This window comes from Lepisosteus oculatus, chromosome 9, assembly GCF_040954835.1.
Source record: "Lepisosteus oculatus isolate fLepOcu1 chromosome 9, fLepOcu1.hap2, whole genome shotgun sequence".
In the NCBI taxonomy this organism is placed as follows: Eukaryota; Metazoa; Chordata; class Actinopteri; order Semionotiformes; family Lepisosteidae; genus Lepisosteus; species Lepisosteus oculatus.
Genome location: NC_090704.1, coordinates 47,073,816 through 47,097,453, shown reverse-complemented (window position 1 = coordinate 47,097,453; position 23,638 = coordinate 47,073,816). Strand labels below are relative to the sequence as shown.

Sequence of the window (23,638 nt, the reverse complement as noted above, 5' to 3'; positions counted from 1 at the left end):
TTTGTCTGCCAGCAGATGTAATGAACATAAGGTGGTCTTTTAATATCCAGCGCCAGGTGTTAAAATGGCTTAAACTGCTGCACAGTTGGTCTCTTTCTGCTGCCTCAGGGCCTAAGTGAGCCCAGACCCTTAGCACTGAAAATTGTTGCCATCTTCCCTGCAAGGCTGATAGAGGTGAAATCCACTTAGCCAGCAGCAGGACATGTTCTTGAGTCTTTTCCAGTGTTTCTTTAATGTCTTTTTATTGTTCTTCAAAGTCACGCAGGGTCAGTGTTCCAGTCAGGATCCCTGTAGAAGCCGTGTTGCTCTTTTATGCGGTGGCCAGTGCTGTTCAGAGTGTCTGCTCCAGGCAGGGCTGGCTGTGCTGTGCTGTGATTGCTTGTTCGGCTGGTTTGAGGTGGGAGAGAAAAGGCTTTGATCTCCCTCCTGCCTGCAGCTTGAGCTAAGAGTTCAGCCCCAGTGACTGCTCCTCTCCTACCTGCCCCCCGACAGTCTGAAAGTTAATGGAGCTGCTTGTGTTCTCAGTTCCGCGACACCTCGGGCATTTCAGTCTTGCTTCGTGCACTTCGGTGACCACACTTTCCGAGAGTCCCGGCTCCCCGAGACCCTTCCCGAGAGGATTGACGCTGGTGTAGCCCGAGAGAGCGCCCTCGGGGAGGAGACGGACAGTTCCGACTGAGCGCCTTCGCTGCCAGCGGGGAAATGAACTGGCTGGCGCCCAGGGGCGGCAGTTGAACCTCCATAAAGCAAGTACAGACTCTGGGCACAATTAATTTCGGTCTCCCTTTCAGTGAACGACGGGAACAGTCTGCAGAGTGAGCTGGACCCTCCTGCCTTTCGTTCTGGGGGCTGTTTCAGCTGTGCAGCTGAACCTTTCCTGCCTGGTACCTGTGCTCAGAAGCTCCACCTGACGTTTGCTTGCTGTCCGCTGATCTTTTCCTTCTTTCTGCCTTGAGTCCTGCGCCATGTTGGTGTGACTCCTGACTCGTCCATCACTGTCAGTGGGAGTTTGAAGCCGTTTCTCCGTGGCAGAGAGGCTGCGCGGTGGCAGATCGCAGGCTCTGCCAGGTAGCGCAGATATTGGATAGCGACGCTTTTCAGTGATCATTCTTTAGCGATCTGGCAGGAGCTTGAAAATGTTTTATGGCGGTACGCCTCTGACCGTGGCTGTGGAGCTGGCTGCGACGCCGAGACATAAATTCTGCACGAAGTGCGCAGAACACGAGCCTGGCAAGGGGCTTGCGCGGCCAAACTGGGGGGAGAGAACGCACGCTGCCTGTCAATCGGCGCCCTCCGGCTCCCTGTTGCTGTCCGCAGCTACCAGTCTCGGGCTAGGGCTGTCTGCTGCTAGCACCTCCGTGAGATTCGTAAGGAATGCACTGGCTATTAATGAGCTGCAGGCTAGCTAGCAATCGGAAAGACTTGTGTAGCTACAAGGGGAGGCTTGTGTGGGCAGAGGCGGGTGAGTTTGTGGGTGGAGGGGGTCAGGGCTTGGGCTTTCGTGCTTTTTCCTCTCCTCTCTGCACCCTCACTGTGCGCTAAGCAGAGCCAGACGCACAGTCTCTCCCAGGGGAGCTGCAGGGTGAGCGAGGTGGACGTCCAGCCCTGAGAGAGGAGTCCCAGCTGCGACGTCCCCGCAGGACTCTCCTCCCTGGTCCCTGGGGCTGACCTTTGCCCTCTTTGGGCTGTGACTTCGTGACAGAGCTGGCTGACAGTGACAGGAGGACTGTGCACAGCTGGGGAGCTGTGAATCGGGGGGGTTCTGGGTCATGTTCAAGAAGGACTAGTGTACCCTGCTCATTGTGATCTATTTGGTAGTTATCCAAGGATCTCATTTAGCCATGTCTTGAAGGAAGCCAGGGCATCACCCTTAACAACATGGCTGTCCGGTTTGTTCCATACTCCTACCACCCTTTGGGTAAATAAGTGCGTCTTGTTGAATCATACAACCTGGGGTCAGATGAGCACAGCTGGCCTCTCCAGCTGAAGGAACGCTCAGCGATCAGCTAAACCTGCGTTTTAGAGCAGAACAAATCTGGACCAAGAACATCAGTCCAGCCCCGCGAGGATCGAGCTGGCTGGATGTCTGTGAGAAACACTGGCACTGGAGCTGTGCTTTTTTATGTATATCTTGTGTGATGGTTTTTACCACGTGGGAATCTGTGGGGCTCAAATGCCCTTACTGGGGTGCCAGCGGCCCTGTGAAAACTCTAACTCTTAGTAACATTCCAGTTTGAAGAACTGGAGAAACTATCTTTCCTCCTGTGCAAACAATACAGACCTAATAGCAAGCAGCAGAGTCTCTCAACAGAGTCCTTCCCATAGACAGGGCTTCTAGACTAAATTATGAAAAAAGGTTTAATCTTTCATTTATGTTTAGACCTGATAAGCATGCAGGTTTGTGCAGTTCTCAGTTCTTCTGGAACATTTCAGTTTTGTTTGATTGCAGGGTTTCCATGCATTAAATTGACCATTAGTCAATTACTTGACTCTTAATTACATAATTGACCCTTAATTACTCAATTGATTGTGCCTATAAGAAATAGAAGTTCCACATTTTTGCAATAGATATATATCATAGATTAGCCAGCAGGACTGAAAAACAATCAAGAGAGGAAAGAGATTTAATTATCCTTTAATGAGCTGTGCAGTATAACAGATTGGATTAAACAGATCAATGGGCAGTGCTCTGGTATTATGAAGCACGACTGTCATGGTAACTTCTTTTCTCTCAGTGCTGTTCGTCCTGGCACCCTGAAACTGCACACTTTCAGAAGTCTGTGCGAATGATGGTGGAACAATCACACTAGACAAAAACAGAAAAACTCAGATCGTAAAAGTTGCTCAGACATTAGAAATTCCTCAGACATTAGAAATGTTCCATTCAGTTGCAAAGCCCCTTTAAGTAATTTTAGGTTAATTAGTTTCAATGGAACAAAATTTCGAGAGCTCTTTGGAGAGAATGATCTGCGCTGAGCGAGGGACCAGGTGATGAGCTTCACATTTCAGCTCCACGGCTGATCGCGCTGGATGACAGGACTGCTATGATCGAGGTCCGCGCTGTGATACACACGCACACAGGAGACCCTTTCAGTTCTCCAGAAGGTCTGGAGCCCAGCCTGCTGCCCTCAACGCTCCAGGTTTCTCTCAGATCCCTGTCCAGCCCAGCCTGGGGAGAGTCATCCCTGCGTCTCTGTCCGCTACCGTTGGAGTCCCGCGCCAAGCTCAGCGTCCTCAGAGCACCAGGCCCAGTCTGCAGCTCCGCCCGACTGTTACAGTAGGTGCGAGTCTTCATCAAGGTAAGGTCTCACTGAGACACTGGCATAGAGCCCACTGTCTGCAGGGGGGACTCTTCTTTTCTTTGGGATAAGAGCTTCCCCTAATTCTGTGTTATAAACCTGATCTGCGCTATTAGAATGACAGCCAGAGCAAACTGCCCCTGCACTCCTTCAGACGTCCGCTCTGCACGTCTGCCATTCTCTCCTGACCTCCAGGGCAGAATTCAGCCCATTCAAACTGACCTTTACTCTTTAAAGCACAGTCCGCCGCCCTGTGCTGTTAATACTGCAGTGCAGGGTTGCATCACTGTCACACATGGAGGTCAGGGCCTGTAGACAGGAGCTATAGAAGCCCAGAAGATCAGGCAGCCATGACCAACACAGGAGTAACCTCCTGGATCAGGGACATGCTATTTTAAACTTAAAAATGAGGAATCCATGTGTTGATTTGGCAATAACCGTGAGTTCCACAGACAAGTCAGAATTCCAGCTTTTCTCCATGACTCCATGGTCCACTGCTCTTCCAGCACAGTGAGCTCCCACTGCCTTGGAGATTTGGCATTGATTCCCAGGCAATCCTAAAATAAATCCCAAGTAAAATAAGTTTCAATTTCTTTTTTGCCATTTTAGTTACTGCTACATTTACGCCTTGTAGGTGTTGCAGCTTTAGTTAAATGCAGGTTTACATTGGATTGAGATAAAGAAATGGAGTTTAAATGTGCCGGAGTTTGTGAAGTATTCTTTTCCTCTCTCCCTGGCCAGGTCAAAGGGTTTACTTCTTTTAATCCAAAAGAGTCCTGCTCTCCAAGCAGTTATTTTAATATTTCAGTCACCTCTCTGCCAGGGGCATCCCATCTCCACCTATATGTACAGCTTGGCTGGAGAAAAAGGTCTCTGCAGCACAGCCCCAAAATTTCACACAAGACCAAGCATATCACAGAGCAGGCACAAACGTGTCAGTATCTGCAAGTTCGGCCTGGAGTATCTCAAGGGGCATAACACAGCTCTCACTGGGAAGGCTAGCTGATTTAAACAAGATTTGTATCTCCTACACTGGCACATCTGAAGTCTTCTAATTGTCCCTACACTGCAGCCATAGAGCAAGAGCCCAGACCCCTGCCAGCCAGCCTTATTTTGAAATGACTTGTGAAATTGTATCCCCCTAATTACCAGGGGCTACGTGCGAGAACAAGGAAATGGCTCCAAACATTCTGCATTTATACACAGTCCTGGTGCCAACGTCACCTCTCATGCCTTAATTCACACGTCAGCGGCGCCTCCGTCAGGGGCTGGTGAAGCTCTGCAGAGCTGGAGAAGAGTCTTGACAGGGTTCACACGGTCAGAGGAGCTGGAAAAGTGTGTGCTGGTCAGCCTCCTCTTCACCGAGGCGGTGATTTCCTTGGAGAGCGAAGCAGCCAGACCCTCTGGCTGGGGTGGTCTCACTGGCAGTGGGGCCGCACTCCTCTCCCTGCTGGCACGTCCTGCACAGCTGACCAGTCTCTCTCTCCGGCCCCCTCCAAAGCCCTGAAGTGCATCGCGATCACAAGTTCCGTTCCTGAGTTTCCTGGCTGTGGTCGGACGTTCACACAGGAAAGGAAATAATCAGCGAAATTTTGGAGAGAGGAAGCCTCTGGGGTGGCAGGACCTGACAGCTCTCTGCACAAGAAGGGCTCTTCGTCTTCCTCTTGTGTTGCTGATTACATCAGCCCAAACCCACACAGCGTAGGTCTTGAAGGAATACAAACTCTCAGCTTTATAAGCCTCTTTAAAACATCAACAGATGAAGAGGTTTCGAAAGGGTCAAGCTGGACCTGTGCTGTTTTAGTGAAGTTTCCATTGATTTATTTGGTCTCTAGTTCAGGATCATTCACATTAATCAATCAGTCTTACCAGTGTGCAGAGTCTATTAGGCCTTCACCTTGTAGCTTTTCCTAGTTGCAGACACCCCACTTCATCCTATTAAGAGTTCAGTGCTGTATCTGTGTGTGTAGAGGAGGGACTGGCTGGTGTCAGAGTTTAATCTGGATTGACAATGATAGTGAAGCATTGATTCCAGATGATCTGTGGTGAAGTCACCTCTGCTGCCCACATCCTGTCTCCTGGGGGGGGTGCCACCGAGCACTGTGTCTCCACATTCATCCAGTCCCATACAGCGAGTGCTCCAGCCTTAAAGGTATTTCCAGGCTGCCCCTGTGGAGCTGTCAGGCCCCGTGAGAGATTCCAGACGGCACCTCCTAATGCGGAGAAATATTCTCTAAAGATGTCCTCCTCCTCAAATTCCTTCCACAGCCACCAGGTTCTGAGGAAAGAGGAGATGGCGAAGCAGCTCTTCTGCTGTCAGCTGCAAATGTTGCCAAAAATGTTTTAATACAAGAATTAGAACTACAGCCACAAAAACTGCACTTAATGAATCTTAGGAATTTAAGCCATGCTGCAGCAAGCCTTAATAAACACCCAAAGACTTTGTGAAGGGCGCACCCTGCTGGTGGGAAGAACTGTATGTAGAAACTAACTGTCGGCGATCGGATTCTCTCCACTTCACAAGGTGCTGCTGTAGTGAAAGGAATTCTTAAGAAAACAAGTACTGCTTCCCTTCAAAAGACAGAGCAAGAACGTCTACAAAACACACATTGATTTGGCTATAAAACTAAATTATGCAGCATCGAGACTTATTCAGCTGTGTCAGGATAAATACCTCTTGCGGGTTCTTCTGTTCACCTGGAGTTCGGCTCAGGTTGCTCTCTTAGCAGAGAACTCAACCACTCGAAATGCCCTCTCCTTTCCTCCAGCAACAGGGGACGCAGGTCTGAGCTTCGCCATAGAAAAGGTCCTCTCCTGAGTCCACACGATCCCAGACTGCGACTTGGGGCTTGTCATCTGAAAAACATCATCCCTTCAGCCTCCTTGCTGGTTGTGCATGGAATGCCCAAGCTGTATTCCCAGGGTCGGCTGTGCTGAGGAATGGGCCTGGGAGAGAGCTGTGAGCGAGATGGGGCCTCCTCACCTCACCCACCTCCTTGCCTTCTCCGCTGACACTGCAGAGAGCCGTGGAGCACAGCTGACCGGCACACTGACAGCACCTGCTTCCTGCGCTCTGGGCACAGCGCGAGCAGGCACACCGACAGGTACATCAGAAGAGCTGGGCGCTGGGAGGGGAAAGAGCTGGAGTTTAAGCTTGATTTCTATTGCCAGAACATTCAAGGGAAGCACATTTTCCCACACAGTTTACAGACCCAAGTCGTGTGTTTCTATGTCCGACTCCGAACAGCATGGCCATGTCTCTTGACCTCTTGACCTCACGCCTACATGAGCCGTGACGAGACAGCTCCCCTGTCCCAAAGAGAAGGACGTTGGTAGTGACGAAAGCTTGCTCTCTGGATGATGGGAAAGCCAGTTAACTGTGATTAATGTTGCATGCAGCATCTGTTCCGTGAAAACCTCCACTGGCTGCTATAAAGAGAATAAGAAATCTGCAAAGGACTCACTGTGGGAACACGAGGGCTGAGGGAAGAGAGACTCTGTACTCTCTAGCTTTTTCTCTCCTTTATTGTACATAATACAACATACTCCTCATGCATGCTTTCAGTAGTCTCCATTTACATTTTAATATATTTAAAATGTTTTAAACGTGATGTGTTTAAGAAATCTAACACTCGCCTAGTGCTTATTAAATACTGAAGGGGACAGCAGGTTCTCTGCCCGTCTTTCCAGAGAACAGGGAGTCAGGGGTATCAAGGCGTGAAGTCAGTTTAAATTGAATGACTTCCTTCAAGTAGAACAGCTCTGTATCCTGCCAGGAGTGAAACGTTATTTAATAAAGAGAGTTAATAGGGTGAAAAAGAGAAAATGATGAGATCTGAAAAGACAGATGAAAGGTAACGAAGGCAAAAGAAACCATCTGGTTTGGCAAAAAGAAAAACAGCATGGTTTTATAGTGTCTTTTCTGCGTAAGATTGATCCCCAATGATTGCATTAGCATGTCTCACTTGTTCAATCTGACAAAAAAAAAAAAGCAGCCCAGCAGGCCGATGCCTGTGGACCTGGCACAGATATGGCCTGCAAATCAGGAACTTCATACACGCGTCTGATTAATTCCACCAGTGCTCAGTCCTGCCCCGTGATTCAGCTCGGCTCAGAGCTTGCTCCTACACTTGGCGATGGAGCCGCTGGATGGAAGCTTGGTCCCACTGAAGGGGACGTGTGGCAAGACAGATAGCTTCACAATCCGAACTTCACAGGACTTCCAGCCATGCTGCTGGCTGTTCTGTTACTGATCTTGATTGGATCGGAGATCAAAGCATTCCAGGCTGAGCCCAAACATTTGCACTTTGTTCACACAGGCACCCCAAGGACCCTGTGTGTCTGCAGTAGATCACGGATTCCTTCCCATCAGGCTAGTTTTTCAGTTGCCTTGTTCGTTGTGCTCTGGGTCAGGCCTGTGCTGAACTTTGTGTAAACATTTCACTGAGGCTTTGACTGCAGTGCCAGGAGAGCAGGAGGGGGCTGGGCAGTGCAATTAAATTCCCTATCTCATCGCTTGTCATTAGCTTCTGAGAGCCATTATTGCTTTATTTGGCAATTTCCATTCAGATATGGGAGTTTACTCTTTGTGCCTTAGACCTGTAATAGATGAGCTGCTTCTTGAAATGCAGAAGCATCTTGTACAAAAACTACAGACTGTTCCTGCAGGCTGAGAGACACGGGGCTGACAGGGAGACAGGGAAAGATAGATTAACCAGCGAAGTGAGAGACAAAGACTGAGAGAGATGAAAGGTCAGAAAGAGGTATAGTAGCTACCTTTTTTCAATCATTCACATACATCTGAGATGAAATTGTGGGTCTGATTACAGCAAACCACAGAGGGCGTTGCAGTTTGAATGGGCTCCTGTTGTCTGTTAACTTTCCTTTCCTCTGTTCTTATTCTTTATATCAACATCCACTGATCACCAGCTCACTTTCCCATTCTCTGTTTCTCATTGCCAGAATGGTCACCTGCAGGGGATGTTGTGGTTATCCTGTTGTGCAGTAGGGGGCGCTGGCGTTCACAACCCTGACCCACAAACACACACACCACGCCTTGCAGTGGTCTGACCGGAGGACTCAGCATTGTTCTTTAGTGTCAATGCAGTTATTCCTGCCAAGTCCGCAGTATCCACTCTTGACAACGCTGAATGACTTCATATCATTTTTAATGGGAAATTCTATTCTTAACCCTCCATTGAAAGCGACCTGCGTGAAATGAGAATAGCCCAGCAGTGGGAAATTAAAAGTCATTTATACCTGTTTGGCTGGGGAGGACCCACAGGCACGGACAGCACTATGAATTACTGATGTGCCTCATGAGGATTGCTCTGTACAGAGTGCGCCGTAAACATGATTTCTGCCAAAGCCCTGAATGCAGAAAATTACACAGAGCCTGTCTGGCTGCAGGCTCTAGTCCTGTTCATATTCATATCATTTCCTTTCAGTCGTGAAATATTAATCCTTCATAAACTCCCATCAGATTGAGAAGGGAGACCTGTAGCTGGAACCTCTGTTCATCTTACAGCTGGGTTTCTGGCTTCAGTTAGGAGTTTGAAATGTGCAGAGATATCTTAGGAAAACTATATGTTACTGAACATGAACAGCTTTTCCCATGCCATCAACAAATATCTGTTAGGTAACCAGCTGTGAAACCTCATTGCAGGGCCTGATGCAGATGCTTTTACCGGGACGCTGGTGTATAAGACCTCAGGTTTCAGCTGTGTTTTGAGAAGGCAGGATCCTACTGATGCTTCTCAGACTGCACAAATAAAATCTCTCCTCCCAAGCAGGCTCCCAGTGTCCTGCTGCTGCCCTGCCTGGCCCTTCGTGTCCCTCTGTGCGCTGGCTAAATCTCGCACAGTTTCTGCCTCTCCAGCCTCCTAATGGACTTCCCCAGTGTTGACAGAACAATAACCCTTCCCCCCCCAGCGTGCGTGCCTGCTGTAGCCGTGTTCATCACAAAATATTCAGATCTGGAGGCTGGATATTAAGTACGATTGCATTTTAACACCTTGGATATGGTTGGACTGTCTCCAGCTCCCCATGACCCTGAAGCATGGTTGAAGATAGGGCTGTGAAACAAATGAGAAAAAGATTTGTGCTTTGTAATAACATTGTAATTACTATTTAATACACAGGATAACTGCAGAGTATAAAGGATAGTGTATTGTGTTATGGATGGTTTTAGCATGATAGCATATGTAGTTAGGATCCGCACTAAACATTAGAATTGTGACTGTTATAAATTACATTTTGCACTTTATTATACATCTGTAACAACATTTTTTAGTTTCAAAGGGTCCCTATTGTAAGTAGCCCCGATTTTCGTTGTTTCTCGTGTCGTCAGTTAAGGGGCCGGATTTCGTCAGCCGTTGCGCGAACCCGCACGTTGTTTTCCAAAGCACGTCAAGCCGTGTGCCGCGACGTCACACCCCCTTGCTTTGTGTCGTCTCCTTTACTGTTCAGAAATTTGAAACGTAGGTGCACATAATTTATCTTATTATACTGGCATAGCCCTTTAACCGTGACTGGGAGATCGTGCACTGCCGCAAAGTTAACTGCTGTTCGCACGAGGCACCGCGTCGGTGTGTCTCGCTGTGAAAACAGACATAATAAATTGCATCAGAAATAGTGGCCTGGGCTGTGGACATTTACAAAATAAGAACAATAACAAACTTATCTATTTCTATTAATTGTTTGTATGAGTTATAGGTACAGTGTATGTGTGTGAGCTGTATGTGTTGGGGACTGGGGGTGTTCTGTGTATGAAGCTTCTTACATTATTCCTTATGGATGTTTATTCCTCTTTTAAAGTCATGTCCCAGAGTAAGTTGCTTTGTTTTGGACTGATAATGGGGACTCAGAACTGTCAAACTGCATTCTGTCCGAATGTTACTTTACAGCTCCTTCTGTAGTGTTAAGCATCTGTCCACCCGGACTGGGAACGGGACAGTACTTGAACTTGGTTATTTATTTGGAGCCTTTTCAAATCTTAAAGTAAACAGCCCAAGTATCGGTCACTACCTGCTCCTCAGTGGAGCTCCTTAGTTCAGCTGTGATCCATCTGTACGAGGCGGGGTGGGGCAGGTGGGTGACAAAGCCAAGTGCGTCCATGATGAAAGAGCAGGAATGCATTGTGGGCATTGTTCAAGCAGCGACTAACCAAGCATGTAGCACTGGGAAACCACAAACCACAGCAGGTGTATGTCTCCGTTCTTGAAAGGGAAAAGCAAAAGAGAACCTTATTTACACAAATGTAAGACTACAGAAATTATCCTGCTCATTTGGACCTGATCCAGGAGTCTTCAACTGCTGAGCCATTAACACAGGGAATGAGCACGTGTTTTTCATAAACAATAATGGTCTGTAATGGTCTTTTAAGATCTTTATTGTTATTAGTAGTAATTTCCTGCTCAGCATTTCATTTGTTTTTGGAAGATTGGCAGTTATGCAGCCTCTTCTGAACGGAGCTCTCCAAGGATTAGTTTGTTGTTTTTGCTATTGTACTATGAATACACTAAAGAAATAATGTTTAATTCCAGTAATTATAATAATGGCTCTAATTTGTCTGCATAATGAGTGACTTGAGCTGTATTTGAATCAATGCCATTAGCAGCTGGTTCAGAAATAGATGTTCTCAGCTGATTCATTCCTGCTCTGTTAAAGCAAAAAACATGTAATTTTTTTTCTCTAACATTTTTACTGGGCTTATATACAAAAATTTCCACTCTGCCCTGGTTCCTAGCTGGGTTCGTTGCACATGCTCACAGGGTTCAAGCAGATTATTTAAAATTAAAATGTTTCATTTAATTACATTAAATTTAATGGGAGCATGTAAGAAGCTGCCCAGCCATGTCTTTGGACAGGATAGCCTGTCTTACATGAAGAAATGGCTGGATGAGCTCAGTCATCGTCTGGACACCCCTGAATTACCTGTTATCAAACAAGGGAGCCAGATGGACCCGTGGGCCTCCTCTTGCTTCTCCCTTGCTCGTGTTGTCAGAGCCATCTGCAGTCCCCACTGCCCCGCGATCATTTAGAAACTTGTAACCAGGAGAGTTAGACGGTCCGACTGGCCTCTCGTTTGTTACCTTTCTTATGTTCCTGTGATTCACAGGTGCAGAGAGTGTGAACTGTCGATACACGTCTGAAGCAGCAGTTCTCTGTGCGGCCGTAGTCCTTAGAGATATACGATCCCCTGAACAGCCCTCTTTAAGGAGAGCTTCTAGCTCTCACCCAGAGCAATTTACTGCTGCCTTGAGTTTAATTTCCATTATATTAATTGTAAACACAGCCTTTTTGTGGAGGTTATAAAGTCCGTGATTTATTGCTCAAATTGGTACTTAAACAGCTTCATTTCATGTAAGGCAATCAGAAAGCAGAACTGGAAGCAGTCAAGGGGTGGGCCGTTAAGAGCTGCCCATAGACCTCACTGCCGCAGGGAGAGGAGGCTGGAGGCTGCTGCAGCCGTTCTCTCCCTATCGGTGTCTCCTCCGACACCGTTTGAACGCACTTCCCCGCAGCTCTTCAGATTGAGGTGTGTTGATATCATACTGATTTTCATGCTGTACAGACTTCCTTCTCGGTGTTCCAAGATCACAGACCTCTCTGCAGTGTTGTTCCATGGAAAGGGTCCAGGAGTCCATCACTGGTGGATGGTAGGCTACATTACTATCCAGCACACAGTAATAATAGTGTAGTTTCGCACTGTTATAGTATTGTAATTATGTGAATGTGTACTGATTCACATCAGCCCTGTGGAATAGAACCCTAGTGCAGCACCTGTGTAGAGACAGAAATCAATGCCCCTGGTGGGCACAGGGGTACAAGACTTTCTAACGAACACGCAGTGAATGAAGGACATACCTTTTCTCTTCATTGTGAGCAGTAGCTTTTCAGGATCTCTGCACACAAACCCTTCAAGGAGAGCAGTTGAAAAGCCAGCTGCTGTGTGACTCACGCGTTGCGTCACAGTGTGGCTTTATCGCTGAGAGCCTTTGTCCCTTCATGGACGAGGCCTTGGTTGCGCTCACTCATTGCCAGCAGGCAGCCTTGAGCGCCGGGAGCGACTCGGCCTGCTTGCACACGCCCCCTGGAGGCACGGGGCCGCAGGCTCAGCCCTGGGCAGGGAAACGCACGAATGCGAAGGAGGTAGAGAGGAGGAGACTGTGAATGGAGGGGCGCTGGCCGGGCGTGTGGCTGTGGGTGGTGGGGGGGTGCAGTAGTGATTCCACACAGCGCCGCTTGCAGATGGACGCTGCCGTGGTGACCCACGTTAAACTGACCGCTCATCAGTTTCGCCACACGCTTCTGACCTCCTGAAGAGATTCAGGTCACAGGCTGTGAAAGCAGGCCAGCAGTCCAGTAATGACATGGGTGGTAAAGACATGACATTAACCATTAGCAGACCTCTCAAATACCTGAGCAGTGACTAATGTAAAACCTTGAAACGGTAATCTACTCTCCCCCTAATTTTGACTCCATAACTCTAAAGGCTTTGAACAACCACTTAGGTTATTGAATACTGTCATATATTTGGGACACTCAGTGTGCAGCATAAGCTCTGGAGGGCTGAAAGAGCAGAGGAGACTCTGTCCCTCAGAGGGAGGGACAGATGTTTGCATGAAGCACCTCCTCACCCTCTGCTCCTATCGGAAAGAGGCCCTGTGCAGTGCAAACTCAGACTCAGCAGTTCTTTTCACACAACCCTCCAATGCTCAGTCAGTACCTCCTTCATCTTCTGCATGTGCTGCATGGAGCTTTTCTCATTGTTAAAACACAGTGTTGTAAACTGTCGACTAATTAGTTGATATGAAGTTGTTTCTGTTTGGAGCCCCAGGTCTAATAATTGAATCTTGTGCTTTTGCGGGGTTTGTCGTTCTGCCCTTGTGAGAGATGGAGGTGAGTTTAGTCCCCTGCTCTGGCTGCTGTGCCACACCGTCCTCAGACCTGTCCCAGCTCTCAGGACCTGGTGTCACCAGTGGGCCCCTTCATGTCCACTCGCAGCCGGCGAGTAGCGAGGACAGCCAGAGTCCACGTTGTGAAGTGTGTGGGAGAGGCTGTGATGAACGACAAGTGGAGTTAAATCTATCGTGTGCTCATGTACCCCCCGTCTCTCTCGGGTCTTGTTCGCTGAGCAGTGTGGGCACAGTTCAGCCCGCTCCGGACAGCCCAGTGTTCCCCTTTGCTCACACCCCTTCCACGCCGTGTTTGTGGCCGGGACCTGGTGGGCACTGTGCCCAGGAGCAGGTGTCAGATCAGCTCCGCTGGCAGAAGCCAGGGAGGTGAAGAAATCCAGTGAAGAGTTGGCTCGTCCTCTCTGCCAGTTACCGAGACACACGTGCGGCTGGCGGTCCATGCCATCCTCTCACATCTCTGCCAGTGACATGGAGAAGGGCCTCTTGACCTCAGACCTCTCCCTGCGAGTTAGAATTCAGTCCAGGGATGGATGTTCCTCTCATCTCCCGTCACGGCAGCTGCGTTGCAGACCTGGGGCGTTTTAGCGATTTCCTTCTTGGGACGGGGGCGTTTAATTACAGCCTTCCTGCACGGACGAAGGAAGATTGATTGATCGTGTAGAATGCAGTGGTCATTTAGTCTCGGGCCCGTCAAATCTAAACAACATGGGGAAAGATTAATATTTCATTTGCTGCTTATTAAATAATATGTAAAGCTCTAATGGAAATGTGTGCATAATTTAAAATGAGATTCGCAGCAAAACACGAGTTCATGAAGCTTCGTCAGCCCAGGATTTCTGCAGTGAGGTGGCCAGTCCATGCCAGAACTGCAGCTCAGGACGTCAGTACTGACCATTGATTTAGGTTTGTGATTCATCTTCTTTCAAAGAAGAATGGTTTTGAACTGGTATGGGTGGAGCACGAGTTCGATCCCTCCTCTCTCTCGTCACGCTCCAGTGAAGTTCATCATGCACATGGGGTGACAGGGCATCGGGTTTCAGACGTGTTGTGATCTTACGGAATATGTCATTGCAACTTGAACTCTTGCTGTTCAGAGACACCTTGGCAGGTTATCCAGTGAAGATTCATTATATTGTAGCTGGGGTTTTTTGAAAAACACTTTATAATTAAGAGAAACTGATTCATTAATTTAGTGGAAATTTCCAGCTAATTATAAATTCAGCAGAGCTAAGAAGAAGCAGGGAAAACAGTTGGTAACTCTCCCTCATCTTCTGCTGGCTTTGCTGTCTCATCAGAGCCAGATTCCCCCCACAGAATCGACTGGCCTGGGTTGCAGTTTTCCGGGCCCGTGTGCCTGCTGGTGTCTGAGCCCCGCTGTGTGTGAGAGCAGGAGACTGGCCCTCTCATCTCCTGTGGCTTTTTCTCTGGGAATCCAGCTCTGGAGGTAAGTAAAGTAAGTTTTCTCAGAAATTCAGAGCAACTGTCTTCCACAGCCCCACTGGGGTATTGGGGTACACTCAGCTGTGAGCACTGGGGTGTCGGGGTACACTCAGCTGTGAGCGCTGGGGTATCGGGGCTCCACTGTGAGCGCCGCGGTATCGCGGTACACTCCACTGTGAGCGCTGGGGTGTCATTCAGCAAGTATTTTTTTTGTTGGTAAAGAGAAACAGAAAGAAGAAAGACATCAAAAACCAGAGAAGAGAACTGGGAGTTCTTGCAGGAGAGCCTGCCTCCCAGCCAGCGCTATCAGCTGTGCAGCAGGCAGCCAGTCTACAGACAGGTGCAGAGCAGATGTGCTGTAGTCGCATTAGCACAATCTCACACCGAGCGGCTAATATCAATATGCTGCTGTCAGATGGGCTGGCTCAGACGTGCTGGAACTCAGCAGCGTGTGAGGGAGGCCAGCAAAGGATCAGCTCTGAAGAGATGGGAGTCCTGCATAGTCCCCACTCCTCTACAGGCTCTTGCTGACTCTCACTCTACTCTGCTGTTCCTGCGCAGTGCATGCCACTCTTCAGCCCCACTGAAAATGCTAACTGAGCTGAAGGACTTCATGTAATCTCTTGGCATTTTTATATACAGTATGCTGTATATATTTAATATAATTTGCATGAGTATGCCTGTCAGTGCTGGTGCGAAAGAGAAGAGGATTACTGTATTAGAAACAAACCCTCTTCTGAATGTCATGCCAGATGAAGTGCATGCACGTGAAAGCAACAGCTCAGCAGTGATGGCCCCTGATTCTGTGCCATCTGCCTCTGGAGCCCCACAGTGCACAGACCTGTTACTGTGGAAGGCAACTCACTGCGTATTACAAGCCTGGAAACAGGTAAGACCAGGCTCCTTCCCCTCCCCTTATTGTTAACCTCTCAGGTGCACTGCTGTCTGCCCTACAACACCAGCAGGGCAATTCACTAGCTCCTCTGCTAACATGACGATTGTTTAGTCTGTTGTTCTGGCAGTGCAAAGGCTCAGGAGGCCCAGGAACAGATGCTGTAATCCTGCAATCAGACAGTACCATATAGCGATCCAGGACATGCGACTTTGTTTTTGGGCGTTGCATTAAATCAGACGAAGAGCTCTGTCCCCTGCCAGCGGGCCAGGTGCTCGTCCACATGGGGTACATGGAGTAGAGGAGTCTGTTGGCATTCCCAGGTTTTTCACTCTGTGATGATGCGAACCCCGTCCCTACAGCTGTGCACAGGGCCTCTGGTATATTCTCAAGGCAAACGAGCCAGGGGGTAAACTTCTCACTGACATGTACGCCAGGGGGACACTGCTCACGGTGGCACACACACACGCCAGGGGGACACTGCTCACGGTCGCACAAACACACGCAAGGGGGAACACTGCTCACAGTCGCACAGACACACGCCAGGGGGACACGGATGTGTAAATATCAATGAGAAAAGTGCTGGGGGCTGTCAGTCAGAGCTTCTTGACATGTTTATTAGGCCGCTGAGAGACACAGGGACTTGTAAATGTCTAGAAGGATGTAAACAGATGTCTCTTCCACCCTCATAAAAAGTCTCCTGGGCCTTTGGCCATTGCTGCCCTGGAGGCAGTGCTCTACTGCCACACGCTGACTGCTTGTAGGTATTACAAGCTGCACGGACTAAATGTATCTGACTAAAACTTCATCAAGCAACCAGCTGGGTTTGCTTACAACACTGTAACAGTTTGCCATTAGATTCCTGTGTTGGTGCTCAGAGTTGTTCCTACCCCACAGCCAGGCCCTGGGCTGTGTCGTGGATACAGAGAGCACTTCTTCCCCTTGTCATGGGGTTTATTGCCTTCGTTACAGACCACAGCAAAGAGCAGGCACAGTGTGCGTTTCATCAATTATAACTGAGACCTGCCTGTTCCACACAACTGTTGCCTGCCCTCCAATATTTACCCATTTCTTGATCCAGTCAGGTTTGTGTGTTTTGGATTTTACTCTTGTGTCATTGTAAAGGGCTAATTAGAAATCTCTCTCTTGCTCTCTGTATAAACAGGCAGTGCAGAACATAGAGACTAAGTAAACTATCTAAGCTTCTGTTTAGAGAAGAAGTCAGCTGTGTACATAAGAGCAAAGACAAATGAAGTTTAAAGGGTCTTAATTAATAGCAGTCATTAAGGTTTGAGTAATAACCTTCACACAACTCTCCTCAGAAATCTATGTAGGTGGGCATCCAGCGTGAGGAGGTACTACAAGAACAGAACTGCAAAAGCACAGGACAGCCCTGCTCCCTGCCCATAGTGACTGACAGCACAACCACACCCCTGTCCACAGTGATGGACAGCACAGTGCTGAAAGAGCTACATTTGACATCACCATGGTACAGTGCGATCTTGGAGGCATTGACTGTCAGCAAAGCCCCATGCCCTGTCCACTGTGACGGACAGCACAGTCCCTCCCCTTGTCCACAGGATGAACAATAAGGCCCCGCCCCTTGCCCACAGGGCAGCCGGCAAGGCCCCGCCCACACTGTCAGGATAGAGCCTGTGTGACTAAGTGATGTCTTAGGGGGAGTAATGAGTAAGTGAGTAATGTCTTGTATTGAACTGTACTGGCTCTGAACAATGCCAGCAGGAGCTTTATTTTTCCTTTCAGATAAATGAAATAGAAGTACATTAATCCATAAAGCAAGCACATAAAGACTAGATGAATAAGTAGATAATAAAATGCACTTTGCGTGCAAGGGTCATATTTCAAAGTGAAATGCCAATTACAGGACATTTTAAAAGATATTATCTCATCTGCCTGTGGTAAGTAAGCAGAATTAATCTAAATTATCATGGTCCATAAAATCAGAGCACACTCATGGTGAAGCTCTCTGAGTACAGTGCACATTGAAATGAGAGTTTGGTGTTTTAATGAATTTAATTAAGTTTATTAAATTAACTGATGCCCTTCATGTTGTTACAGCACAATGAGGAATTATCAGAAATTACACTTCAGTGGTTTTTAATCAGAACTGTTGGCTGGCCCCGCCCGCACGATCTCCACGGCGGGATGCGAGAGGTCGAGACCCTCGCTGTCCCTACAAGGCCTGGGGCAGGACTTCAGGACTCTCTCTTCAAGCATCTGCTTGTAAAGACTTGGAAAGCACGTTCTGACCAACTTGATCAAGTTGTTTCAATTACTGTAGTAATAATTTACCAACCTTAATCACTGCAGGCTATTGGCATCTTCTTGTCACTTGATCTCTGAACTGCTGAACTGACCAACAAGGCAAACTCACTGATGAGCCTGACAGGACCTGCCTCGCTGTGGCTGCTCAGGACCAGGGATGTCCCCCCCCCAGACCACATCCTGCTAGACGGGCAGGGGTGTACAAACGCTGCTCTCACTCTCGGACACCTGCCGTAAAGTAGTCTGACCTTTCAGAGCTGAGCAGCGGTGGGGACACACGGCTTCATGGTCAGGCCAGTCGCAGTGGGTGTCCATTCCACCCATGATCCAGGTCCTAGCTTTTCGGCATTGCAGTCAGCCAGCCCTGAGGAGGTTTAGACAGCCTGCATGGCAAGTCCTTGTTCTAGCTGGCCACTGATTATATAATGGACCATCGGCAGCTATGCCAGTTAGACCAGTAAAGTCCTGCTTGCACGGCAGAGCCAAGCCCAGTCTTACACTCTGGCTCCCTGCCCCTGCTCGGGGAGAGCAAGGCGGAGTCTCGCTGACCGCAGGGTCCCTTCATTAATGAGCCGTGCCCACAGCCCTTCAAGCCCATCGGTTAATCAGCGCCAGTCGGTGTGTGACAGCAGCAGTGCTCGTGCCCTGGGAGAACTATAACTTTTATGGGAAACCCTGTAAAATCGCAAAGCTGGGTCGTGCTCGATCCGGCTGGGCACACAGACTGCCGCGGGAACAGCAAGATTAACGGGAGGGAGACGAGCCCAAAAGCCCACAGCCCTGCTGATTCTAGAGACACAGAGCACAACTTGATGATAAAAACTGAAGTTATGGGGTCTCACAGCAGATCAGCTCAGAGCACAGGTTAGGCCCCGTGGCACAGACGGCGCTGGCTCAGGTCTTGTCGCCAGCCAGCTGTGACCAGAGCTCCCCAAACGGTGACACATTTCGGCAAAAGAGGGCCGTGTGCGAGAACGGCTCTGCTGTGTGGGTGTGTGAGCAGCCTGTCCTTCTCCATGTGCAATAGGAGAGTCAAAGTCATGAGCCAAGTCTACCAAATCAGTCCATCCGTTCATCTCCTAAGTGCTTTATCCAATACAGGGTCGTCCTAGGAAACAATGGAAGGAACCACTGGACGGACGGACGGACGTTTTCCCAGAAGCCAATTAACCGACCAGTATGTCTTTGGACCGTCAAAGGAAACTGAAGCAGCTAGAGGAAACTTACGTGCATAGGAGGAGAACATGCAAACTCCACCCAGACAGCATCCCAGCAACTGAACCCAGGGCCCCGGCGCTGAGCGGCCATGCCTCCCTGCACCAAGTCCAGAGTGAACGTGACCTGTGATGCTGAGTTCAGTGGAAAATGAACATAATGAAAATGAGGCTTTTTCCTCTGAAAGATCAATCTTATTGAAGTGAAACTAAACATCTATGAACTGGCTTCATCACTCTGTTCTCCTCCCCACTGAGAGCTGATGTGTGGGGAGCAGACTGGCGCATCATCCAGGTGGGGCTGCACACTGGTGCTGGTTGAGGGGATCCCCTTTACCTGTAAAGAGCTTTGAGTGGAGTGTCCAGAAAAGCTTTGAGTGGAGTGTCCTCTCTGCTCGGAGCGATTAGCTCACGGTGTAGTGGGCTTCTGTACGAGCAGAGACGATTTCTCAATGAGATGCCTCCAAACAGATGATACGCAGGATTGTTACAAAACCAGAGATCATTCTTCAAACTAGCAGTTTCTCTCAGTAGCTGCAGTGGCCTAGAACAATAAACATCACTCTGCACCTGTACAGACACACACACAGACAATAAACATATCTCTGCACCTGTACAGACACACACATAAAGTCTATCTAGACCCAGCCTAATACACGGGCACAGAAAGAGTGCCTTGTAATGTGAGGGCTCCTTGTTGAGCTTTGTTTACACTTTACTGCTCACGGATGAATGCCACTGCAATCGGCTGTAATGAAAACGGACAGTTCAGGAGACTCTTACCTCGTGGTTAGCAAAGCAGTACAGCACGGCCACAACCAAACCCTGAGGAAGAGACAGAAGTACAGAAGAGCCCAGTGTGAGTCACTTCCTTACTCATCTGGCTATGAGGTTAATTCATCTGACACATCTACCACATTTCTCATTAATGTCCCTGGAATTACTGTACAGGTACCATGCAGTGCATCAAGTCATCCACTGTGCAAGACCATGGACAGAATTCTTAAATAAAACCACTGGAGAAAATCAATTTGCTTTAATTAATAAGAACTTGGATTAAAAAGAGAGGGAGAGCTGGGATTGGAGGGACGAAAGGAAAGAGCTGGCAGACCGGGAACCTGGAAGGAACTGTGCAGCAGTCCCAGCAGCACTCCCCGAAACCCCAACACTGGGTCCAGAGTCAGCCTGGAGAAATACAGCAGAAATATCACTCATATCGGGAGAAATACAGACACCACCTGAGGCTTCTCACTCTGAGTGGGACACGCCCCTTGCCCTGATTCGTCCAGAGTGGGACACACCTCTCCATCCTGATTCATCTGATTCCACCCAGGTGGGTTACGCCCCTTTGCCCTGATTCGTCCAGAGTGGGACACGCCCCTCCACCTTGATTCAGCCCAACTGTGACACACAGGCTCAACTTATCCACATCCATACTGCCCTCTTGCTGAGTAAAAGCACGTGTTGAATCACACTATACAAATGGTAACGAGAAGGAAGAATTCTTCAACAGAAACCAAACCCACAGAAAGGGCAGATTCATTCAAGAGCGTGTCCCCTGAGAGCAGCTGCTGTGTCCCAGACTATCAGGTCACACGGCAGGGAAGGGCATCTCTCGGAATACCAGCCTTTCCATTTCTGGAGCTGTTCACTCCAACACAGGCACCTTCAGCTTCCCTGCCTACATCGCAGCCAAAAGAAACCGTGTCTGCCCCGGGTTTGAGTCCAACACTCTCACTTCAGAGCGCTTCCAGAGCCGTGGAGGGATTTTGTCTATTGCTTCATGTCTCAAATGAATCTTTTTACAGCAGCAATCTGAATTTTCCAGTAAAACCACTCCTGCCTGCTCAGTGTCCTACTAAAATATTATTCTGGTAAAAGTCAGACAGTCCTACCAGTCCCTTATCAAGACTGGTGGGTGTCCTCAACTCTCAGACCTGTGATTGTATCATAGCGCTGTCAGGTTCACGGGGGTATGCACCTTCGCCGCTGCCACCTCAGGTCGGCTCCTCACCGCTGGGGACTCAAACCCAGGCCTCTGGCATCACTCAACAGGGACCCAGCCGCTTGAGCCAAAGGGAGATCTCCCCTCAGCCCGGCGGCTGCGATCCCTGCTATTCACAGGGAAGGGCGGTGACGTCACCGCGCTGGTCAGCCGGCTCCCACAACCTGTAATGTCCGTCGTATTGGTTACAGTATTTTCCATTGTCAGTTACACAAGCTATCTCATCATTTTCATTTTCATCTCATCTGTAAAACAAGAAAGCAATTTTTAATACTAGTTAAAAGTATTAACACAAACTGTCATAATACACTGTTTTGCAGAAAATAACCATGACACACAATATGTTACTACTATAATATTAGCTTTCTTTAGCAAAGCAGTTTGTAGGTGAACATGTTGCACCGACTCCAACACACTGCTGCTGACCTTCGAAAGAAAACTAACAAAGCCAAATGTTTGCTGGAAATTTCAGTCAAATCAGAAGAAATACACACAAACAGCAAAACTTAAATTGGAGCAAAAGGCTTTAAATATTTTAATAATAATAAAAAAAAAATCCTTACACTTATGTAGCACTTTTCTGGACACTCCACTCAAAGCTCTTTACAGGTAATGGGGATCCCCTCCACCAGCACCAGTGTGCAGGCCCACCTGGATGATGCGCCAGTCCGCTCCCCACACACCAGCTCTCAGTGGGGAGGAGAGCAGAGTGATGGAGCCAGTTCAGAGATGGGGATGATTAGATGGTGATAATTTTCCTGTTAATGTATATTTCTCATTGTAGTATTTTCAATTAAAAACATTATGAAATTATTTCAATAAAAATTAATGGTGTGACATCCTATAACCCAGTACACAGCCCGAACGGTGCATCACATCAGGCCTGAAGTAACAAACTGCTGTTAATTGAACCTGCTCCTGCCCTGCTGCTCACAGGCCCGCATGCTTCAGTCAGCAGTGTCTCATGGAGCCACAGCGCCCCCTAGTGACACAGGTCACTCAATTATCAGTCAATCCCCTTTAATATTCTGTTTTCATGGTGCTGGTCCCTCAGGGCCAGTGTGTCTGCAGGTGTCCAGTCCTGGTCCCGCAGGGCCAGTGTGTCTGCAGGTGTCCAGTCCTGGTCCCGCAGGGTCAGTGTCTGCAGGTGTCCAGTCCTGGTCCTGCAGGGTCAGTGTGTCTGCAGGTGTCCAGTCCTGGTCCCGCAGGGCCAGTGTGTCTGCAGGTGTCCAGTCCTGGTCCCGCAGGGTCAGTGTCTGCAGGTGTCCAGTCCTGGTCCTGCAGGGTCAGTGTGTCTGCAGGTGTCCAGTCCCGGTCCCGCAGGGTCAGTGTGTCTGCAGGGGGTCCAGTCCCTGTCCCGCAGGGTCAGTGTGTCTGCAGGTGTCCAGTCCTGGTCCCGCAGGGTCAGTGTGTCTGCAGGGGGTCCAGTCCTGGTCCCGCAGGGTCAGTGTGTCTGCAGGGGGTCCAGTCCTGGTCCCGCAGGGTCAGTGTGTCTGCAGGGGGTCCAGTCCTGGTCCTGCAGGGTCAGTGTGTCTGCTGATTATCTTGGTCACTCTTTGAAGCAGCAGCATCTTAACAGCTGGGTGGAGCTTTTAAACAGATCCCACAATAAGCCAGTTACGAGCTGGTTAAGGTTGCTGGGAGCCAAACTGCAGTCCCTCCAGGACCAGGATAGCCCATCCTAGCCTGCACTGCCAGGCTCTGCGTCAAGACTTTCAGAAAAGCGAAGCCTGAACTGCAGGAATGGTTACACTCCACCTGCAGACACATCCTGAGAGCCCCCTCCCTCTGGGCAGACGGGCAGCTCAGTTATTCTGAGCAGCGCACAGGGGATCACTGCAAGCCCCAGCAAGACCCTGCAAGGAAGAGCAGACTGCGAATATCTCCTGCCCAGCAGCGTGCTCACTCTGCAAATGTGTTTTACTGTAATCCTGCTCCGTAACTGCTGTTGCTGCATTACACTACACCCCATATACAGCATTAGTGTGAGACCACTCTTTTCAACATGCAGCTACAGCACATTAAATCATGTATTTTTTGCACTGTAGTGTAATACAGTAGAACACAGTTGCATTATTAACGGAGATAAAGCATCAGCTAAGTGAATAAATCATAAATATCACGTAGGGGGTCTCATTGAAGCCAAGCTGCTACCCCACTCACTCCAGCCCAGCGCCTGCTCTCGGCCAATGAGGAGAGAGAAGCAGCGCGTGCAGGAACCGCCCCTTCCCCAACAGCCAATAGCAGCCAGCTCCTACACAGCACTGCATCTGCACCTGGGCGCCATGGCAACCAGCTGCAGCCTGCAACACACACAGCACATCGCCTTTTCATCACTGCATCAGAGCCATCACCAGCAGCACAGATGTGTAGTCAAATATTTTTTAAGGAAAATTCACCAAAGATACAGTAGCCTCTCCAAACAGCACCAAGTCTTGGACTTGGAAACTAGTCGTGGAATCTTGCTACATGCTCAGGGCATCAGAGAGAGGAACAGCTGGCGTGGCTGGGCTCTCCTGCAGTGCTCACACGCCGTCCCCTCGGCCACTCAGTCAGTTGTCCCCACTCCTGCTCTGTTCACA

General features: G+C 48.9%; 1 long non-coding RNA gene across 1 annotated transcript in view; it reads left to right on the top strand.

Annotated features, from left to right (window-relative positions):
• LOC107078480 (uncharacterized) overlaps nucleotides 1-21,825 on the top strand; it is a 52,817-nt gene extending 30,992 nt beyond the window's left edge. Inside the window, exons 4-5 of the long non-coding RNA XR_011190532.1 lie at nucleotides 14,515-14,663; nucleotides 17,631-21,825. This is a non-coding gene — a long non-coding RNA (uncharacterized lncRNA). The remainder of the gene's footprint in view (nucleotides 1-14,514; nucleotides 14,664-17,630) is intronic.
• Nucleotides 21,826-23,638: the final 1,813 nt, after the last annotated feature.